Source organism: Canis aureus, chromosome 5 (assembly GCF_053574225.1).
Source record: "Canis aureus isolate CA01 chromosome 5, VMU_Caureus_v.1.0, whole genome shotgun sequence".
In the NCBI taxonomy this organism is placed as follows: domain Eukaryota; kingdom Metazoa; phylum Chordata; class Mammalia; order Carnivora; family Canidae; genus Canis; species Canis aureus.
The window spans coordinates 48,004,789-48,026,127 of record NC_135615.1 but is presented as its reverse complement, the minus strand read 5'-3'; the positions used below and the strand labels follow the sequence as shown (position 1 = coordinate 48,026,127).

The 21,339-nt window shown below is 42.8% G+C and overlaps 1 protein-coding gene and 1 pseudogene across 4 annotated transcripts in view; both read left to right on the top strand.

The window, feature by feature from the left end:
* The first annotated feature begins 1,499 nt into the window (after positions 1 to 1,499).
* On the top strand, positions 1,500 to 1,977 carry LOC144313561 (tubulin alpha chain pseudogene; annotated as a pseudogene).
* A 5,396-nt stretch (positions 1,978 to 7,373) lies between these two features.
* Positions 7,374 to 21,339, top strand: part of PDE4D (phosphodiesterase 4D) — a 1,385,565-nt gene continuing 1,371,599 nt past the window's right edge. For all 4 annotated transcript variants that reach the window (XM_077897892.1, XM_077897888.1, XM_077897887.1 and 1 more), the window contains exons 1-2: positions 7,374 to 7,645; positions 9,431 to 9,493. The gene's annotated coding sequence lies outside the window, so the exon portion shown is untranslated. The remainder of the gene's footprint in view (positions 7,646 to 9,430; positions 9,494 to 21,339) is intronic.

The window sequence follows — 21,339 nt, the reverse complement described above, 5'->3', positions numbered from 1 at the left end:
ACACAAAAGAGAATAGGCACTGCTGTCATCACTGATGAATAGGTGAACAGAATTAAGAAAAGCAAGCAAAAATCAACTAGAAATGAACAAACTTAGAAGGGATTAAAGAGAAGGTGAAAGATATGGAAGGCAAAAGAATTGCAACATATGCATTACTGGTATCTTTTAAGAAGAAGCCGGGGGATGATAATAAAGTGCTTTAGAAAATAAAATATGCACGATGGGATGAGCACTGGGTGTTATACCATATGTTGACAAATTGAATTTAAATAAAAGCAAATGTAAAAAAAAAAAAAAGAAAATACGACTTGCATCTCTGAATGAAAAGGCTGCACTGTGTGGTCCAGGAAAAATTTGGTACACAATGAACAACATTGATACATTTCCAAGTATTTCCAAATACTGGCCCTCAAAGACCAAGGAAAAACCTTTCATTTAGGCAACAAAAAGCAAACTATTAAAAGGAGGAAAATCAAGCTGGCATTATAACAAAACAGACTACACAGTGGCAAGAGGAGGGAATCCTAGCGTAAAATATGAGTACCGGAGTGTGCTACTTACCTGGCCCCTTAGCTTGTTGCAGATGATGAACAGGACCCAGTGTCTGCTCCTGTCACCTGCACCTGCTCAGCTGTAGCTGCCATACGTAAGTGCATCTCCATCTATGTTGACTAGGCTGGTGTCCAGATCAGCAATGCCTTCTGGGAGCTCTCTTGCCTGGAGCATGGCATCCAGCCCAACAGCCCGATGCCAAGTGACAAGACCACTAGGGGAGGAGATGACTCCAGCACCTTCCCTCAGTGAGACAGGTTCTGGCAAGCATATTCCCAGAGCAGTGTTTCTAAACCTGGAACCCACTATCACTGATGAATTTTACACTGGCACCCATAGCCAGCTCTTTTACCCTGAGCAGCTCATTGCAGGCAAGAAAGATGCTGTCAAGGACTGTGCCTGAGGGTGCTATGCTGTCAAGGTCTTCAACTGAATTTGGAAGTGGGCTGACCTGTGCACAGATCTTCAGGACTTCTTGGTTTTCCACAACTTTTAAGGAAGAACTGGTTCTGGGTTCAGCTCCCTGTTGATGGAACATATCTTGGCCAATTATGGCAAGTAGTCCAAGCTGGAGGTCTCCATTCACCCAGCCCATCAAGTTTCCAGAGCTGGATTGGAGCCCTATGACTCCATCCTCACCACCCACACTACCTGAGAGCACTGCGATTGTCCTTTCATGGTAGACAATGAGGCCATCTCTGAAGTCTGTCATAGAAACCTCTGTATTGAATGCCCAGCCTACTCTAACCTTAACTGCCTTGTTAGCCAAGTTATGTCTTCCATCACTGCTTCCCTCAGATGCGAAGAAACCATGAATGTTGATCTCACAGAATTTCTTACCATCCTGGTGCCCTAGTACCACATCCACTAACGTCTGGCTGCCTATGCCCCTGTCATCTCTGTTGAGAAAGCCTAACATGAACAGCTTTCTGTATCACAGATGACAAATGCATGTGGAGCCAGTAAACCAGATGGTCAAATGTGACTCCCACCCTAGTAAATATGTGGCTTGCTATCTGTTGTACTGTGGTGACATGGCTCCTAATGATGTTATTGCTGTCATTGCCACTCCTCAAGCCCAAACACAGCATCCAGTTTGTGAACTGGTGCTCCACTGGCTTCAAAGTTGGCATTAATTACCAGCCTCCCATTGTGGTACCTGGTGGAGAACTGGCCAAAGTACAGAGAGTTGTATGCATGCTGAGCAATGCCACAGCCATTGCTGAGGCCTGGTCTTCTCCGGATCACAAGCTTGACCTGATGTATGTCAAATGTGCCTTTGTTCACTGGTATGTGGGTGAGGAGGTGGAGGATATAGAGTTTTCTGAGGTCTGAGAGGACATAGCTGCCCTCGAGAAGGATTATGAGGAGATTGGCATAGATGTTGTCAAAGGAGAGGGTGAAGAAGAAAGAAAGGAATACTAATTACCATTCCTTTCAGCCCTTCAGCGTGTCAGACTCAAAAGTTTAGCTTCAACATTAGCTGATAGGCATTCAAGCTTTCTGGTTAGATTGTCTTCACTTTTAACTGTGATCATGCCTGTCTTTTCCATGTATACCTGTATGATTTTCCCATCATATCTCAAAGTCAAGGCTTTAAGAAAGAAAAAAAATGAGTACCCAAATTTGACTGAACATATGACCCTAAAAATAAATGTAAATTGTCCTATTCATCTATTAAGAGACTCACATTTACAAAGAGAGTGGAATCCAGTTATGTGTAATATAGGAGATGTGTGTAAAACAGTGAAGCCCATAAAGGCTGAAGATGTGGAGAGTTGGGTAGACACTGCTCTACCCTGAATTGTGTTGCCCCTCCCAATTCATATGTTGAAGCTCTAACCCCCCTTTGTGATTGCATATTGCGGAAAGGGTTTTTAAAGAGTGATTAAGAGGGGGTGTCTGGGTGGCTCAGTTTGTTGAGTGTCTGTCTTGGGCTTATGTCATGATCCCTGGGTCCTGGGCTCAAGCCCCACATTGGGCTCCCTGCAAATTGGGGAGTCTGCTTCTCCCTCTCCTATCTTTCCCCTTGCTTGTGCTCTCTTTCTGAAATAAATAAATAAAATCTTTAAAAAAAAAAGTGATTAAGGTTAAATGAGGTCAAAAGAGTGGGACCCTGATCTGATAGATCTGGTGCCCTTATAAGAAGAGAAAGAGACACCAGAACACTGTCTTTGCCATGTGAAGACACAAAAGGTGGCAGTCTCTGAGCCAAGAAGAAAGGTCTTATCAGAATGTGACTCTGCTGGCACCCTCACTGTGGATTTTATAGGCTCCAGAACTGTGAGAAAATAAATTTTTGTTGTTAGAGTCACTCAGTCTATGGTATTTTCTAGGGCTGCCCAAACCAAAGAACATAGACAAAAAAAGCAAATGCCAGTAGACTGAGGGAGAGGGAGAGAGCAACAATCGTAATTATCTAGTTGTATTCAGAATAAAAAGCATTAAATTAGGCAAAAAGGGTACTTGATAATAGTAAAAGATGTAACTCATGATGTAATTTAATGTGATTAAAAAAAAGTTGTCATGGAAACCACAGTGCCAAAGTCAGAAGCAGCATAGGAACAGACAGAAATGTTTTAATAATAGAAAATTTTAATTCCTAGGTCTTAACTACTGACAGATAAAGTAAAAAATAAAAAAAAAAAAGGGCAAATAAAAACATGGACTCCTTGAATAACAAAACAAGTAAGATAGCTTTCATAGATACAATGAAGCCATATACTTAGAAAACACTATCTTGTCCTTTGACTTACCAGTCAAAAAAATTAGTCTGTCATAAAAATTAGATGTCAAGCTATAAAGTAGAAATTCTTCCCAAGTAGAAATAGGCAATATTTTCTGACAGTGCAATGAGATAAAAAATTAATAATAAAAATAGAAGAAAAAGCCACCTTACCTTTTGGAAACTAGAGAACCCTACTTAAATAATTCTTAAAACTGAAATTGCAGAATTTTTAGAAAATGACAAAAATTAAAACAACATATTAGAGACTGAGATCTTGGTAAAGCAGTGCTTAGAGGAAAATTCATAGGATTAAATACTTAAAATTAGGAATTAAATTAAGAGAATTTTAAATATCCAATATCAGAATTTATAAAATAATGTGCATTAGAGAAAACAGAATAAAAATTAATAATGATAAAAGCAAAGGTTGATGAATTATAAGACTTTTTATAATGGCAAAACTAAGTCTGCCAGTGGCATCTGAATAAAATATTAAAACTGTTGGCTATATTCATTTTTTTGAAATTTTTAAAGAAAATTTAAATTTTGGTTCCAGTATGGTTAGCATACATTGTTATAGTTTCAAGCGTGCAATATAGTGAATCAACAATCCCATATATTACTCAGTGCTCATCAGAATGAGTGTCCTCTTAATCCATGTTATCTTTTTTACCCATCCCCCCTCACCCCCATCTACTTGCCCCATCTACTTACTGAAAGGTAACTGTCAGTTTGTTCTCTGTGGTTAGGAGTCTGTTTTTTGGTCTCTTTTTTTTCCCCTTTGTTCATTCTGTTTCTTAAATTTCACATATGAATGATATCATGTGATATCAGTCTTTCTCTGACTTATTTTGCTTAGCGGTATACTCAGTTCCATCCATGTCATTGAAAATGGCAAGATTTCATTCCTTTTCATGCAATATTCCAGTGTGTGTGTATATATATACAACATCCTTATCCGTTCATCAGTCGATGGACACTTGGGTTGCTTCCATAATTTGGCTATTGTTGCAGTAAACAAACTATCAGTGCAAAGATCTTCAGTAAAATATTAGCAAACAAGATCCACAGTGACCATAAAAGAAAAATAAAACATGACCAAGTGAGGTTGATGTCAGGAAAGGTAGGTTAGCTTAGTATTTAGAAAATCTACACGAGAGAATTCACCACAATAATGCATTAAAACAGCAAAAGCAAAACCATGCGCTTACACCCATGGATGCTGAAAATGTTGTAAAAGTAAAATCCATTATTGATTATGGAAAAACACCTCATAAGATGGAACTAATTTTATTTTGCCTTAATATAACATATTTATCTTATCTCAAAAGTCAGCTCACACTTAACGGGCAAATAATAGAAGCATTCATGTTAAATCAGGACAAGGATGTCACTGTCATCCCATTATTGAACGTTAATCTTGAGGTACTTGCCGGCATTTTAGATAAAAGAAATATGGGTTGTACAAATGGTAGAGAAGGAGGTAAAATAACCATATTGGCAAATAATATGACCGTACCTAGAAAACAGAATTCACTGAACGATCACTGCCAGTAATCAGAAGAGAATGGTGTAGTGTGGCTTGGTTAAAAAAAAAAAAGAAAAATCAGAGTCTTTATCCATACAGACAACAACAATTGGTATCAGGATACAATGCAGGAAAGGACCATGAGTCTAGAGAAGCTGATAGTGAAGTTCACATGGAAAAATAAAAGGGCAAGTAGAGGCAGAGAAAGTCCTGAATCCAAAGAGTAATGAAAAGCATGGAAAGGCTCTGATGAACATATATTGTAAAGCTAAAATGATTAAAGCACCATGGTACTGAGGCACAGATAGTTACATCAGTGGAACGAACATAAGAGAAGACTCATTGCTTTTTGTGGATCACAAAAAAAAAAAAAAAATTGAAAACTACTCTTCTGTGTGTCTTATATAAATGTTCATAAAAATACATGTGCGTTTATACTTGCGTGTGCATAGAACAGCCTTGGAAGTATATTCAAGACACTATAACAGTTGTTGAGTGGCTGGAAGGGGTGGGAGGGGTGTTAGATTTCACCGTATTTTCTAGTCTAACTTTTAAATTTTCTACCATTTATGGTATTCTCTCTTCACAGATGTTACCCTTTTTTTCCCCAAACCAACATAAGATACAAATAAGGTAAAAAATATTGAGGATGGCTAGGGAATGATGTGCTTGGATTGCTCCAGTAAGAGCTCTGAATTCTTTAGCTCCCAGACCCAAACACCTCAAGAGAGACTTCAGAGATTCATCCTGGAGCGGACACATTGACAGTAGAGTTTCATCATTTTCCAAATTTTTCCCACTCTGGCCTTTCAACTCTTCATTCAATCTCCAATTGGAGACCACGGGGTGCCTTGTTTGGGGGGGAGGAGAAGCTCAGCCATTACCTCCATGAACTCCACCCAGCGGAAGCTGGTGCTACTTTCTTGATAAAACCCAAAAAGTAGTGGTTCCATAAACGTGTGGTGAGTGTCTTGCAAACACAGCTTTCAGCCAAATCCCCTATGTTCCTCTTGATAGACTCCTGCCCCAAACCCCTTCTGCCTGGAAACTCTGGAGTTGCCCACATCTTCGTCTGCTGGCCAGTCTCCAAGACAAAGGGAAGTCATCTTCTGAGAACACCCTCCAGTTTATTGGTCGTCAAGAGGAACGCTTCAAGTGTGTTTAAGTTAGGTTTTAGAGGGTAATTCAAATATGGGTGTGTGTATCTTGCCCTTTACAAGAATTCCCATCAGCAAGGCCTTTGATAAGTAGTAGGGGAAGTGGCTATGCAGGAGAATTGTAGTCTTGAAGTTCTTTTCTCATCTTGCCCCTTTGGGAGAAGGCCACGTAAGCTACAAGTGGCAGCTGAGTCTTGTAGGCCAAGGCCAGGATCGTCATCAAACATTTGCTGAGAAACTATCACAAACATAGGTCTGTACTTGGTCACCAGGCACACACTTGGACCGGGAAGGAAGAGAGGGCTCCAGCAGGAGGCCTCCCCGCGAAAATCCCCTGCTACCACTTCCTTAAATCAAAAATCTAAGGTGACAAGAACTCAGAGTGTCTTCAGGTGGCCAGAGCAAGAGGACATCTCTAAGGGAAGCGAGACTGAACCCGAGTTTTGTCTTGAGGAGCATCCAGAAGAGTCCAAGCTCTTGTGTGTTCCGTTTGTAACTTTGGTGTTTGTTTGGTTTTATTCTTTTTTTTTTTCTTTAAACCCAAAAAGTTTGTCATTTTAGCCACCGTGCCTTTAGGTTTGTTATAACCAACTGTGAAAGAACCTCGTTTCCACTTCTTTCCTCCCATGGGTTAAACACCAATGATAAATCTGGAACTTCTTCACATGAGAGAAATTACACCTGGAGTTTACCTTCTGTCTGTCCTGTTGATCCTTCACTTTGGGTTCTGATAAGAAGGTACCAAGAGAAGCAGTCTGACATGTGTAATTTATTGGGCTTGTTGTAGGGCAGCAAAAAAACTTTTCCTGAAAAATCCTTTTGCTCAAGGTCTGCCTCTTGCTCAGATCTACGTAGCTGCCCACGCCATTCGGTTTCCTACAGCAAGTTATTCTAGGCTGTCATGTCTGTTTCCTCTCCTCTGAACCTTCCCCTCTCTCAGCAAGGATTCCTGTTTCTCTTTATCACCAACTAGCTGTGTGGCTAAGAGCCAGTCACTTGACTGTTGTGGTCTCTTTGTCCTGGAGTGTGTCAGAGGGAGGGTGGGGGAGTCCCATGGCAATTGACAATAAAGCAGCAGGAAAAAAAAAAAAAAAAGCTTGCCATTGAGAGTAACCTGGGCTGGGTGCTTTTCCCCATAACTGAGGAAGGAAAGCTAGTGGTGAGCAAGCAGATTCAGTGCTAACATTGTGACCACATGATCCAGGGAAGAAACATGTATCTCTCAAAATAGAAACAGATTTTTTTCCCCCCAAAGGTACCCCTCTGCATCCATCCTTTTTTTTTTTTTTTTCCCTCTTCATACTGAATTTATTCCAAAATTTCAAATAGCACTAGAGGAAGGCATAAGATTTTTGTGGCTTTCCAAGAGCTGCTTTTTTTTTTTTTTTTTTTTTTTTTTTTTCCCTGTTGAGTGACTTAAGGATTTCTAAGTTACTTTCCAGCTTGGAAAATCATATGACCTGTGAACATGTGCCATTCCTCAGCTCAAGAAGCCATTTAAAGCAGACTTATCTGCTTTATGCAGGCTATGCTCACTCCCCTCTACAGCCCTCTCCTCCATCTGAAATCTTCTTTGACATTTCTCACAAACCATGAGACTCTTAGCTTCCCTGCCTGAGATGAATGCTTCCATCTGGACTGGACTACTTCGTGCAGCCCGGGAGCCTCCTTATCTTTAAGGTATGGGGCAAAATGTAGAGGAGAGTAGCCATGGTGGTAGGAGCAGTAGTCCTAGCTGTAAAAACAAAAATAAGACTTGTGTGGTAACAGCAGCTCACATTTGTCTAACTCTTCTTATGGGCTAAGCATTCTGTGTTCGTTATCTTACTGCTTTCTCCACAACAGCTTGTGAGGTGGGTAGTAGTATTACCCTTTTTTTTTTTCAGAAGGGGAGACTGAGGCATAGGGAAGGTCATGAAACTTGATTTTAAGATGGCGACTGGTGGAGCCAGGCTTCCAACTGAGGACGGTTGACTTCCGGGATCCTTGCTTTTACTGCTATTCATGAATATTTCCCTGTGCTTGTTTGTGTTGTTTCTAAGCTGTGTCTGCTCTGTCTTTCTCAGGAGACCTCTGGAAGGCAGGTCGTGTCTCCTTTCATACCTTGTCGCAGTACTTAACAATAAATAAGCAAGGAACTTCTTGCTGCCATGACCTCCTGGGGGAAAAGAATTTTCAAGCAGGCTACAACTGGGTGGGTTACCTGATTTGGATGACTTTCCCCCAGCAGTAGAGTACATACCCCAGGCCATCAGGGTGATGTCAAAGGTTTTGAAGGTTTTGTTCAAGTTGTTTCTCTTTGTCATTTCTTGGCCATCCTTTGGAGTGTTTGAATTGGCTCACAGGGATCTGAATGTGAAAGATATGGACAGCTCACAGAGAGTTATGTTAAGAGCTAATAAAGATTTTAGAGTCACTTCCAACATGATAAGATCAGTGTCCTGGACCGAGTTATTTTGGTACATTAATTTCAGCTTGTTCTAATGGCCTTTGGCCTCCAGCTTAATGTCAATGGAGGCAACAGATTAATTTCCTGTAAACACTGGCTTGTGATGTCTTGTTGCTTGATTCTGAGTTTTACTAAGAACTAGGAGTCATATTTATTGATTAAACAAATTACTATGTTGCGTCCTCTAAAGCCATTGGGGTCAGTGTCTTGCTTTAGCATCTGCAAAACGTTTTATGCAAATGAGTGATCAAGAAATATATCTCAATAAGAGTGTGATGATTCTGGAGTTTTAATTTTAGATGTCTTAAAAAACCATAATCTTGAGATCATAATCATGAGTCCACTTATTATTATTATTTTTAAAAGATTTTATTTATTCATGAGAGAGACAGAGAGACAGAAGCAGAGACACAGGCAGAGGGAGAAGCAGGCTCACGCAGGGAGCCTGATGTGGGACTTGATCCCGGGTCTCCAGAATCACACCTTGGGCTGAAGGTGGCTCTAAACCGCTGAGCCACCCGGGCTGCCTGAGAGTAGTCCACTTATTAAGTGATGTTTGGGTTATACTATGTCAGAGGGAAATAAACAGGAAGGGGCATTTTTAATAGTGTAAAATTTCTTTAAGATATTAAAGATAAAAGAAGGCCACAGAGGATCCCTGGGTGGCTCAGCAGTTTGGTGCCTGCCTTTGACCCAGGGTGCGATCCTGGAGTCCCAGGATCGAGTCCCGCATCGGGCTCCAGGCATGGAGCCTGCTTCTCCCTCTGCCTGTGTCTCTGCCTCTCTATTTCTCTCTCTCTCTATGTCTATCATGAATAAATAAATAAATCTTAAAAAAAAAAAAAAAAGAAGGCCACAGTTGCCCATGTCTGTCTTTAAATCGAGATGCAACTTAGCACTTGGCACTTCTTACCATCTATCTAACTGGGTCAAGAAGCTGTGATTCCTATTGATTCTTCACCTCTCATGTCATTCAGAAAAATATGATTTCTAGTTTTACTTCTCTCTTTTACCAGTTTTGGAAAATGACTTCCTGCCTGTCATCTTAAAATAAGACACCCAAGGGAGGAAAGGAGAAGGTAAGTGTACGAATTTGCTTGATTACTTTCTCGTCCTGGCCACGAGCACTGGCTCACCACCTGTTGGTTTTCTGTTATCCTGCCTTTGTGTTGCACAGGTCTGTTGGATAGTGAGTGAGAACCCTCGTGCTGGAATCATGCTATCTATTTTGAATCCGTTGTGTGCCATTGGGTGAGGTTACCTGTAAAATGGAGACAATAGTACCTACCGCAGAAGGTTGGGATGAGCATTGATGAAGAGCACCTGGGCAGTGTCTACTCCTCACTATTGGCCCCTGGTGTCAGTTATGATCATTTTCTTTCCTTTTGAAAGGGAAGTTCTGGTTTCTGGGCCTACGATCTCTGCCCCTTTTACTGTATTCTATGCAATGTAGTCAGATGCATCTTCAAGCAGTGCTGCTTTTGATCATTGTTCTTACTACCTGGTGAAGAAAAAAAGAAAATTCACTGGTTTTCCACGGCTAAGAAATCAAATTCAAATTTCTCCTTGTGGTATCCAGCGGGTCTTCTATAATCTCACCGGAAGCCCTGGCTTTGACTGACCTTCTATCCTTCCACTGCTTAGGGCACTTTGAGTTGTAGCCACTAAGCTGATGAACACCCTGGGGATTCTGATAAGTCTGAATTCAAGCACATTTTGGGAAATGTTGCTTTAGTGTTAGCATGCTTTGTCTACTATATCACTTTGCCTGTTGCATGTATACATCTTATTTCTCTAAATGTTATTTGCCTCAAGAGCAAGAACTTGGTCTTTGTTTCTCTGCAGAAAAGAGTTAACATAACAGGCCTCAGACTGCTGCCCTTAGAAAGGCCTGATAGCAAGATTGGCTCTCTGGTATTTAGGAACCTGGTCCTCTGAGTGCTCTCAGTCAACAGTTAACAATGGGTATGGTTCGCTGTACCTAGAGTTTTGTGCAAGAATCTAGTTTATACTTCAAAACCTGCTTCCCTCTGGGAGTCTGGAATTTTTTTACTGTGCTAGGCAGCAAGTACCTACATGACCAGCCCTCTGTAAAAACCTCGGGCACTGAGTCTATTATAAGGAGCTTCCCTAGGCTGAATCATTGCACACATGTTGCTGCATTTTTATTGTTGGGGGATGTGTTTTATCCGTGACCTCTCCTGGCAAGTCTGGATATGGAGTCTTTTGTCTCCCCCTGTGTCTTCTCTTCTTGTGATCTGTGTGTGCACCCTTACTGTGTTGCTGTAAAAAATTTCAGCTGTAAGAATGGTAAGCTGAGTTCCGTGAGTTCTTGTAGTGCATATCCAAATGTAGGGGTGGTCTTGGGTCCCTCGATACAGCGTCCTTTCCAGAACAGTTCTTAGAGTTAGGTGCTAAGTAAATATTTTGTGATTAAGTGTCGTGAGTCTTGCAACATTGTGGATGCTTAAAAATCCAAACTCCTTTCTTCATACCCTTTGCTGTTCATTTCAGTACTTTTAAGTTATCTGTTTGTGAAGAGGCCACCACTTGTAATGCATGATAGATTCAGTGTTCTTTCACTATCTACCCAGAATGCTTATTCATGTTCTTTTCCTTCCCCACGTTTCAAGCAAGGTTTGATTTTGCCATACTTGTTCTTTTGGGCTTTTGGGAGCCAGAATCAAGGAGACAGATGGAGGAATAGAAGAAGGGAGCTTTGGGGATCAGATTTGGAAGAGGTTTTTGGTGGGGGGAATCTGAAGAAGAGAGGCTCACGAAAGAGCTCGTGTGAGCTGAAGTAACCATCCGAACAGAAGGGGGGGGGATTGTTGCCGTGTACTAACATTCCCTGTAGCACTGTTTGAGAAAGGGAGAAAGAGAATTTGTTGCTTTGAAATTACTTCTAGGCTGCCTCTGAGTTGTTTTTCTCAGACAATGACCTTTGCCTAAGACCAAAATCATGGTTCATGGCTGAGAGTTTAAGTTTTTCATAGATTCTGCTTGAGGAAAGGAACCATACCCGTTGTAGTTCTGAATTCTGTGTGTAAATCCTCAGTAAGTTCCTGATGATACTGAGTGAGTTCTTCATTCCCAACCACTTATTGAATACTTTTGACATGCCAGGTGCCATGTGTGAGGATACAGAGATGAACAAGAAATCCTTGCCCACATCACAGAGAGGAGGCTGACTTGTACACACACATTTCCGATCCTGTGTTGTGAAATACTGGTGAGAGAGTATGGGAGGCCAGGGGAGAGCGTCTCTCAAGCTTAGCAGAGCATTGTTCCCAACTAGGCTCCATGATGCAAGAGGAAATAGAAAAACTTACCTAGTTTAAGTACCAAGTAGAAGAGATTAAAGAAAAGGTGCATGGCATGTGTGATGGGGATGTAGGCCTCTAAGAGAAGGGCATTTGGATGTCTTTCTGGAGCCTCAGCAAAGTGTCTTTGCAGCAGAATTCTCTATGGTCTAAGGCCTTAACCTTTCAAGTCCAGAAACTTGATTTGGTTTAAGTTTCCTGAGAAGCTATCTACTTACTGCTTAGGTGAGGAGTCCTCTTAACTAGTGAGACCGACATGTCAAGGAGAATGACCTATTTCTGATGACAAAGACAACTGTCCCAGAAACCACAATACTCATCAGCTTGATCATAACATTCTATTTCAACCAACAGACCTTATGGCAAACCAGTCAATAACCAGGCTTGATGAGCACAGAATCAGGGCTAGATGAGTCTATTAAATGACCCGCATGTTTTATGCTGGGGTGGGGTGGGGGAATTCACATCTGTCTTCAGAATAGCTGTGGCCCAAAGACGTTAAACTAGAAATCTGATAATCAAGACTTCTTTGTACCTGGGGCAGAGCTTGAGTGAGCGCCATCTACATTTGCCTCTATGTCCTCAGTTTCCTATGATGATGTGAATGATAACCACTTCTTTTTTTGTTGAGTCATTTTTTAAGGAGATGTGAGTGGTTTCATTGGACTACAAGACAAGTTCTGCTTATCTGGCAGCCACTGACTTTTTTTAAGGCGACAATACATATGTCTGTTCTGATTGTTAATTTTAAAATAGTTTAAATCGTGAAACAGGGATTGCTTGGGTTCTGATTTCCATTTTGGGGGGTTTGGCAGAGGAGAGGCATCCCATAATACTCTTCATGCACCTTCTGGTGGAGGAACCAAGACATGGGTACCACCTTAAACTTAATGCTCTCGAGTTTCACTGGTTTACTTATGTTGTGCTGGTGAACTACTGACGGCTTATTTTTCTCACTGTCTAAATATCAATTTCAGTTGCTGGTTTTTATCTTTAGTTGCTGCCTACTTGATTTTCATAGAATTAATTAGCATTAATAATTTTTGCAAATATATTGCTACTTATGAACTAAGAAGCACCATCTCTTAGAAAAGTATTCCGTGCAGTGGCTAAAATCATAAAATCATAGACTGCCTCTGACTTTTCATTTTGTATTTACTGACACTGGTTTCATCCAAGTAAGTGACTTGCCCGAGGTCACATGCCTAGTTAGTAGTCAAGTTGCCATAACTTTGCAACTCACATTATTTCGAATGTATATTATTACATACTGTATTTGTGTTATGTGCCAGTGTCTCTGAAAGAGAACCTATGTTTATTGAGTGGAGGCCTTTGTGTCTTTTTTTCTTTCTTTTTTTTTTTTTTTGTACTTCTAGTGCCTAGCATGTAGCCTAGGGATAAAAAAAACGATTTGGATAAATGTCCAATAAAAAGGACAAAAGCCTTAGGTTTCTTTTTTCTTTTCTTTAGGTTTCCTTTTGGGTCCTCATGCGATGTTTCTCCCACTGTATCACATAGAAAGAATACAGCATATTCATTATTCATTCAGTGCCTGTGAATTCAGTGCTTGAGGCACCCTGCTAGGTGCTGGACTGAACAAAGGCAGTAAGGACAGAGCACTCTTGTAACGATGCAGAGACTGTAGGGGAAAACACATAAGTGACTAACGCATGGCACAGGTAAAGTGCCCTAAGGGAGACCCAAATGCATGACGATTGCAAACCAGAGAAGGGAACTGTCCCATCTTGTGGGAGAATGAGAGAAGGCTTCGTGGTGGAGGTGATTTGACCTGAATCTAGGAGAGCAGCATCTGAATTTCAGAAATAAAAATAAGCTCATAGATTGGGAGGGCAGGAGGCAGAGGGAGTAGAAATAGGTAGGTGAATAAGTTTCGGAGCGCTGCGGGAAGGCTCCCTGAGGTGTGCTATGTGAAGCCAAGTGTACATCTGTGGTGGGAACGGAGCGGAGTGAAGATAGACAGTCAGGGAAGTTCCTCGGTAGTGCTGTCTGTCCAGGCTCAGGGCCTTGCACTTGGTTCATCAAATATGAGAGTGACCGTGGAGGTTATTTGGCAGCAGAAGGCAGGCTGATTTTTGAAGGGACTGCAGTAGTTGAGGAACAGGTAGGGAGCAGTGGACCACAGGGTGGCAGCTGAGATGGAAAGGAAGGGACAGTATGGTAGCCTGAGTGTATGACATGGGCAATGCACAAGCCAGAGGCCACTAGGCATATGTATTTCCCACTCATCCCAACTTACTAAAATTGTCTGTATTTCACTGCAATCCTAGAGGACAGGGCCCATGTGTGTTCATGTACTGAAATGGACATGGCTGGTGGGTGGTAAATGCTTCCTGGATAAATGACTGGAAGTTGGGAGACTGGCCTTGGTAGTGGCGGCTGGGTGTTGGTGGCAATAACAGGTTTCTTTTGGGACCTGCTGGAATTTGGGGGGGTGTGGTCCATTTTTCTGATGTGATTTCTGGAAACAGAGACAGGAATGTGGGACAAAGCTTGGACACAAGGGGAAGACTGGGACGGATGTGGGGGTGGTGGTAGCCCATGAAAGTTGGAAAGAAGGAGGAGTAGTAGCCTAATGAGAAAGCCAGGAGTTGAGCGCCCATGCTCTGGAGCCAGGCTGCCAGAGCTCAAAGGCTGGCCGTCCTACTGATTCATCGTGTGGTTTCCATGACTTCACTTTCTCTTGACTCAATTTCCTCTTCTACAAAGGGGGGATAGGAACAGTAATAGCTGCCTTAAACCATGTGCAGCCCTCAGAACAGAGCCTGGAAGGTGGGAAGCACTCTCTGTAAGCATAAATTCCTCCTCTTATCAAAACCCACTCCAGCTCCTTTGGATGAGTTGTCTCGTTCAGCCATTCGTAAGTAGGGCGGTGATGTTGTCCTCACGCCACCGATGAGGAGACTGGTGCTGAGAGGTTTCCTGGTTTGCTCAGATTCAGCTTAATGGCCAAGCTCACGGGAGGTGATTGTAGGTTCAACTGCAATCTGCAATCCACCGGCAGCAGCTTGGGGGGATGAGGTGAGACCCCTTGGCACAAAGTCAGACTCACCAGGGACTGGGGGGCTGCAGCAGACCTTGGAGCAGGGACATCAAGTGAGCAAGGCATATGCTGCCAAGATCCACCTGCCCGTCTTCGGAAAGCGAGTAGGTGGGGGGGGGGGTGGGGTGCAGAGACTGGGGTGCTGAGGACTCAGACCAGAGCTGGCTCAGGATGTGGCGAGGTGTGGCGACCCCTGGGTGGAACTGTCACGGAACCAACTGATCTGTGCCTGCTGCAATGAGACGGGCCTGTCTGTATAGGATGGAAACCCGCTGAAGGGACTGGGTTTGGAGTGAAGCTTGGGGTGCCCACTTGCAGGTGTCTGGTGCGGGACCCTCCAAAAATACTGATACTGTGATCGGTGATGAGGAAGTGGGGAGGGAGCCACTTCAGTAACTGCTCCCTTCGAGAAAAATGCCTCTAGAAGAACCAGCCAGAGCAGAGTGTCTGAGCATGAGTAGGACCCGCTGTAATTTTTAGTGGCAGTTGGTTCCAATAGAATACCCGGGGTAGACTTTGCTTCACTGCCAGTCCAGCTCTGCTTCCCCCCTTCATTAAGGAAGGAAGCTCATGGATGGTTCCTTTCTTCCCTGGAGTAGGATGTGTTCCGTACACTGTCAGTGTGTGATCTCCTGTCAGAAAGGAGGTCCTGGGGGGCCTGGGTGGCTTAGTCGGTTAGGCTTCTGACTCTAGATTTGTGCTCAGGTCATGATCCCTGGGTCCTGGGATCGAGTCCCATGTGAGGCTCTTTGCTCAGCAGGAAGTCGGCTCCGTCTCTCCCCATCTCTCCCCCCTCCCCCTGCTCATGTGCACTCTCTCTCTCTCTCTCAAATAATAAATCTTAAAAAAACACACAAAGCAAAAGAGATTTCTCCTTCACTGTGATTCTCCCCCATAATGAGTGCAGGGCTTTGCATCTGAGACTTCAGTAAATCAGTTCTGTCAACTTCCTGATTTCTGTTTCGGGCCTCAGCAGAACTTCCTATTCGAGTGGGACCACGCAGCGCAGGGAACACAAAGCTGGAGCTGTCTCCTGACCTTGATGTGCCCTGGGGGTAAAGTAAGTTCTTGGGGGCGAGGTGTTGGTCTCACCCCACTCTGGAAGTTTGTCCTCCGGTGGTGTGGTCCTTCCACCTCAGGGAGTGGCCTGGGGCTGCCCTTGGCCAGTGGCAAAGCCTCAGGTGGGGCTCCCGGCTCCCAGGGCCGCAGGATCCGCCGCCCACATGGAGCTCTGCCCTACATTTGGACATTACAGCAGCTCCTCCCCGACGGTTCTGAAGGAGGGTACAGTCTCGTTTATCTCCTTTAGGTTTTCTGCCAACATTTTTACCTGCTGGTGTGAAAGGGTGAGGCAGGCAGATGTCCTCCCCTCTCATTCTCTCTCTCTGTTTATAATTCAAAATTATGTTCCCTTTCATTTTTTTTTAGTTTTTTTTTTAATTTTGTTTATTTATTCATGGGAGACAGAGGCAGAGACACAGGCAGAGGGAGAAGCAGGCTCCACACAGGGAGCCCGATGTGGGACTCGATCCTGGGACCCCAGGATCACACCCTGGGCCAAAGGCAGTAGCTTAACTGCTGAGCCACCCTTATGTTCCCTTTCATCGTCTCGTTGCTTCCTTCTTAGGATCTTGGAAGGTGGTCCCTGTAATCCCCGTTCTACAGAACATGAAACTGAGGTTCAAGTGAATTGCACGGACTTGGCCACAATCCCTCAGTTAATAACAAGGCTGAGACTGAATCCTCAGTCTTCTGTCTTCAGGTCTCCCGGGCTGGCTTTTTCTCATTGCCACCCTGCTTTTCTGGTGGAGGCTGGAGTGTGCAGGCGGCTGCCAGAAAGGAGAGGAAGTGGAGGCTGGGCTGGGCATCCTAAACAGCTCTCATCCACCATAGAATCATGTGCCCTGATTAATAAAAGAGAAAATGCTAAGTAAATTTATGTCCGTGCGGTTCTTCATACATATGGGACTTCGAGTCCTCTTTGGTGTCACAGGCTTTAGGACAATGTGACCAGGGGAGTCATCATCTGCCTGCCAGGAGAACAACTGCAAAAGTCAGATGAGGGCCTCGCCGGGGGGAAGGGAGGATTGACATCTACACTCAGGTGACCCGAGTTTCTCTGTTAGTTGTTGAGCTGAGGGTAGTAGCATAAAGATACTTTCATTTCCCTGCTCCCCAAATCTTGGCAAGGCGAATGGGTGTGGAGAATCAGTTGTGAGTCGGGCTTGATGGTTATGTGAGACTGTAACGTATAATTAGTCCGGGAGCGACCGAAAGGGGATTGGAATTTGTGGCCACTCAGCAGAAGCTAGCAGGAGAAGAGAGCTTTGCTTCTTAGGGACAAATGAAAAATAGAGCAAGGGCCTTGAGCGAGGCTCGTAGGAGCCTTGGTTGCCCCTTTTGCTTGGCACATCTCTGGCATGATCTCGCTCCTCCAGGGCTTTGGAAGGGTCCTTTTCATTCTAGAGGAGTCCTCAGGACTACTCATGTAACCACATTGGCCTTGATAGACAGTGAACTCCAAGGGGCCCTCTGTGCCAGGCAGGGCCTTGGGCTGGCGGATGTGTTCCTGACATGGTCTGCATGGTCTGTGAGTAGGCTCCAAGCCGATGGTGCCTTGTCCTGAGTCAAGTCCCACCCTCAGCCCTGAAGCAGAAGTGCCCGGGTGGGTGGTGGTGATCTGGACACTGGCCTGGGGCCACTGCCCACATTGCCATGAGATCCTGACTCTTCTCTCTTGGGACTCACAGATGACAGGGAGTGGATGAGGGAAGTCAAATATTGTGGCAGGGAGCGGCCGACAAACATGGGCATGGTCAGCAGAAGTCTCACTGCAGTAGGATGCTGAGAGAGGAGAATGTTGTGGTTTGGGAAGGAAGCTCAGAAGTCTCAGTCCTAAAACAAAGGCTTAAACAAAGAGAAGACACACCTCGGCTTGAATATGGTTGAAGTGTGGGGTTAACATCCCATGGAACTGTCTGAGGGGTGTGGGGTGGGATGAGCCCCATAGGGCATCTGGAGATAGAGGACAGAGGAGGTGATAAAGAACAGAGTCTTACCATTGACCAGAGGCTCCCTGGTTACCAGGCACAGTCTTCCATAGAGGGCATCTACCTGCACGTTTTACACCCAAATGGCCAGTCAATATGTTCTTAAAAAATCCGTGACAGAATTTTTGTACATTGAATTCTGTTTCGAAGGCACAAGGGAATATTATCCCTTAAAAGAACCTCAGGGGAATCACTTTGGAAAAGCAAAGACCCATTTTGAAGGATAGACACTCAGCCATTGCTTTCAAATCTCTGGATTTTAATGCATTTGTCCAGAGTAGGGTTGGGCATTTCCCCCTTCACTAGGTGGGATAGATGGCTTGTGAAGTTTTTTTTTTTTTTAATTGTATTTATTTATTCATGAAGGAGACAGAGAGACAGAGACCTAAGCAGAGGGAGAAGCAGGTTCCCTGTGGGGAGCCTGATGTGGGACTTAATCCCAGGACCCCGGGATCACTCCCTGAGCCGAAGCCACCCAGGTGCCCGGCTTGTAAATTCTTAACGGAGTAATTATTTCCCAGCTATTGTTACTTTTGATGTTAAAGAGTGGGGGGAAACCATTTCATTTGACAGAATTTTAACAACAGGAAAAAGTGATTAAAAAAAAAAAAAAAAAAACTCTTCTTTTTCAAGGAAAGGCCTTCTCCAAAAGCACTTTTGGTGACAGTTACCAAAGGGACAATCCTACCAACAGAGGCACTCAGCCTCCAAGTCTGGCTTTTAGAAAACGAACATTAATTCTTTTTTTTTTTTTTAAACAGGACACTGTGAGCTCAGTCATGTACACTATGAAAATAATTGGTGTGTGTTAGTACACTTTGTGCCAGATTTCATGCTTGTTGAAAGGTGATTGGATTCAAACCAGCATATTTAAAGGTCAACTGGTTGTTCTTAAACAGTGCAGAATTTTAACTCTTTCATGATCATGCATTTTAACCACATGGCCATTTTAGGAAAGAGAAGAGGCTGCATACTGCATTTTAACTTCCTGACCTTTTTGTTCTTAAATTTTTAAAAAGTTCTCAGGGCTCTCTTGTGGATGAAAAGTGTCTGAGAAATGAGTTCTCGGCTGGTATTTGGAAATGGGTGGGAATAGCAACTTAGCTCTTTTTAAACTATTAAATTTAGGTCAGAGCTCTAATGGGACAGCACATATCACATAAACCATGTCTAAATGTCATGCTGTAAGTTCTCTCTTTTTAATAAGTACCTCCAATTTGCTAGTAAGAGCTAGTAACAGCCCTCTTTCTTCCCACTTTTGAAAGCTTTTTTTTTTTTTTTTTTTTTTTAAAGTTTCTTGAAAAGCTTGGTGGAGAAACCGCTGTGTAATCATCAATATTTATCCCAGTCCTTTGATGTTGGCTCTGTTTCTGGGTGACTCACTAGGATTTGGGGTTTTGATGACTTTCCCTCCAGTGATTTTGGAGGCATGGGTTAAATGGTTTATTTTGTTGATTTTTCAGAATACCTCCTGCTAACCAGCCTCTTTGTTGAGTTTTCCAAAATAAGGTCAAGGTTGAAGACTCACCTCTCTCAAATAAGTAGGGTGCTTTTAATCATTGGATGCTGAAACTTCTTGTTTTCTGGTTTAGTGTCCTGGGGAGTCTCTAGAAACTTTTCAACATTTCATGATGAGGACTCCAGTTTGGAAGCTACACAAAACAATCTTTCTTAAGGAAAAAAAACTCCATGAGATTGTTATTGGATGTTTCTACAAAAGCCACATAAGAGTTTACAGATAAAGGAAGTTAGAGTCCAAGCACCTGTCTACTCTCCACGTATGTGTGAAATCTTTTAGTTGTAACCAAAGGCAAACTCATGTTACCCTGAAAAATCAGAACCTCACTTTGTCAAGAAAGTAACTCAATATTCTTTTCTTTCTTCATTACTTCATAGTTTGCCTTTAGTTCTCCCCTCCATACTCTGCAGCTTTTTAGCTGTGAGGCTGTGCTGGTTACTTAAAAACTCTAAGTGTCATTTGCTTCATCTCCAAAATGGGGATAACCTCACCTTCCTCAGTGTTCCTGTGAAAATTAAATGAGCTAATTCATGTAAAATGCTTGAAACAAGGCCTGGCGAAAAGCAGATGCTCAATAAATATTAACTCATTATTATTATAATTATGGTTGCTGTCAATCTAATCTTTTTCACTAATTTCTATGCCATATGGAGATGTTTGACCTAGAGAGCTTCTTCCCTTTAGGGGTAGTACAAGCCCAGGAATTGAGGTTGAAGCTGCTTTCTTCTGATCACTGTGGTATTTTTTCCAGAAACTCCAGCTGAGGTTGGCTGGGAGGGATCATAAGAGAGACAATGGTCCTGAGCCAGAGAGCTGGGAGAAGAAACTGTCAGGGTGGTTCTTGAGGGAAAAGATGGGGAGCCAAACATGGCAGCTGGATGCCCATTAAGCCACAAAGGCGAAGTCTGCAAGACTAAAGCAGACTAAAGACTAAAAGCAAAAAGAATATAGCCCCGGGGTATGACTAGTAGATGGGAGCCAAGAGGAGAGGTGGGGAAATGTCTCTGCTGACAGCTGTCCTTTGTGGGCACTCACCCCATACCCTTTCTGAGCTAAAGCTCACTTGTTCTTGAACGTTCCTTCACACACACTGAGCTATGGTTGCTTCCATGACAATGATGTTACCATAGTCTTCTGTAACTCGCTCATGGAAGACTTACAGTTTTCAGCCTTAGCTAATTCTCCTTTATCACAGACTTATTCACAAACCTAACATTTACATCTGAGCTACAGCAAAAATGATACGGCTCTAAAATACATGCTAGGGTGATTACCAGGTATTAGAGCATTAAGGAAGCTTTGAATTATGTTAAAAATAGTTTCCAAAGCATAATTTTTCAAATATTTTTATGGCAATCAACAATAAGAAACAGATTGTTAAATCGTAGTCTATGTGTACCTGTACAGATACTTGTATGTGGATATGTGTGTATATTGTTGAAGCAAAGGTTTCATGAAAAAAAGTTCATCTTACTGCATGTGATGTACTTTGATGATTTCTATCTGATGGAAGATAAGGGTGTTTGTAACCTACTAACCACATAACCTGCAGTTAAAAAAAATCCTGATCTAGAGTATCATCCAGTGGTGGTTGGTTGAGTTCTTGTAGATGGTCCACAGAATCATACATGAAAGAGGATGGTAGCCATCTCGGGTAGATTTTGAAGGATTTTTTTCTTCTTTTTTTTTGACTCAAGAAGGAAGATCTATACATATGTATGTGTATATATATATGTGTGTGTGTGTGTAAGTGTGTGTGTATATATATATATGTGTATACACATATGTATATATCAATGTTGTCAGTTCTTCCATAAAGTCAATGCTATCACAGTAAAAATATCAATAGTTTTTGCCTTTTTTTTTTCAGAGACAAACCTTCTAAAATTTATATGGAAATAGTAAGAATAGCTAATAGAGTTCTAAAGAACAAGAGGAGTGAAGATTTACCTTCTCAGATACTGATTTTTGT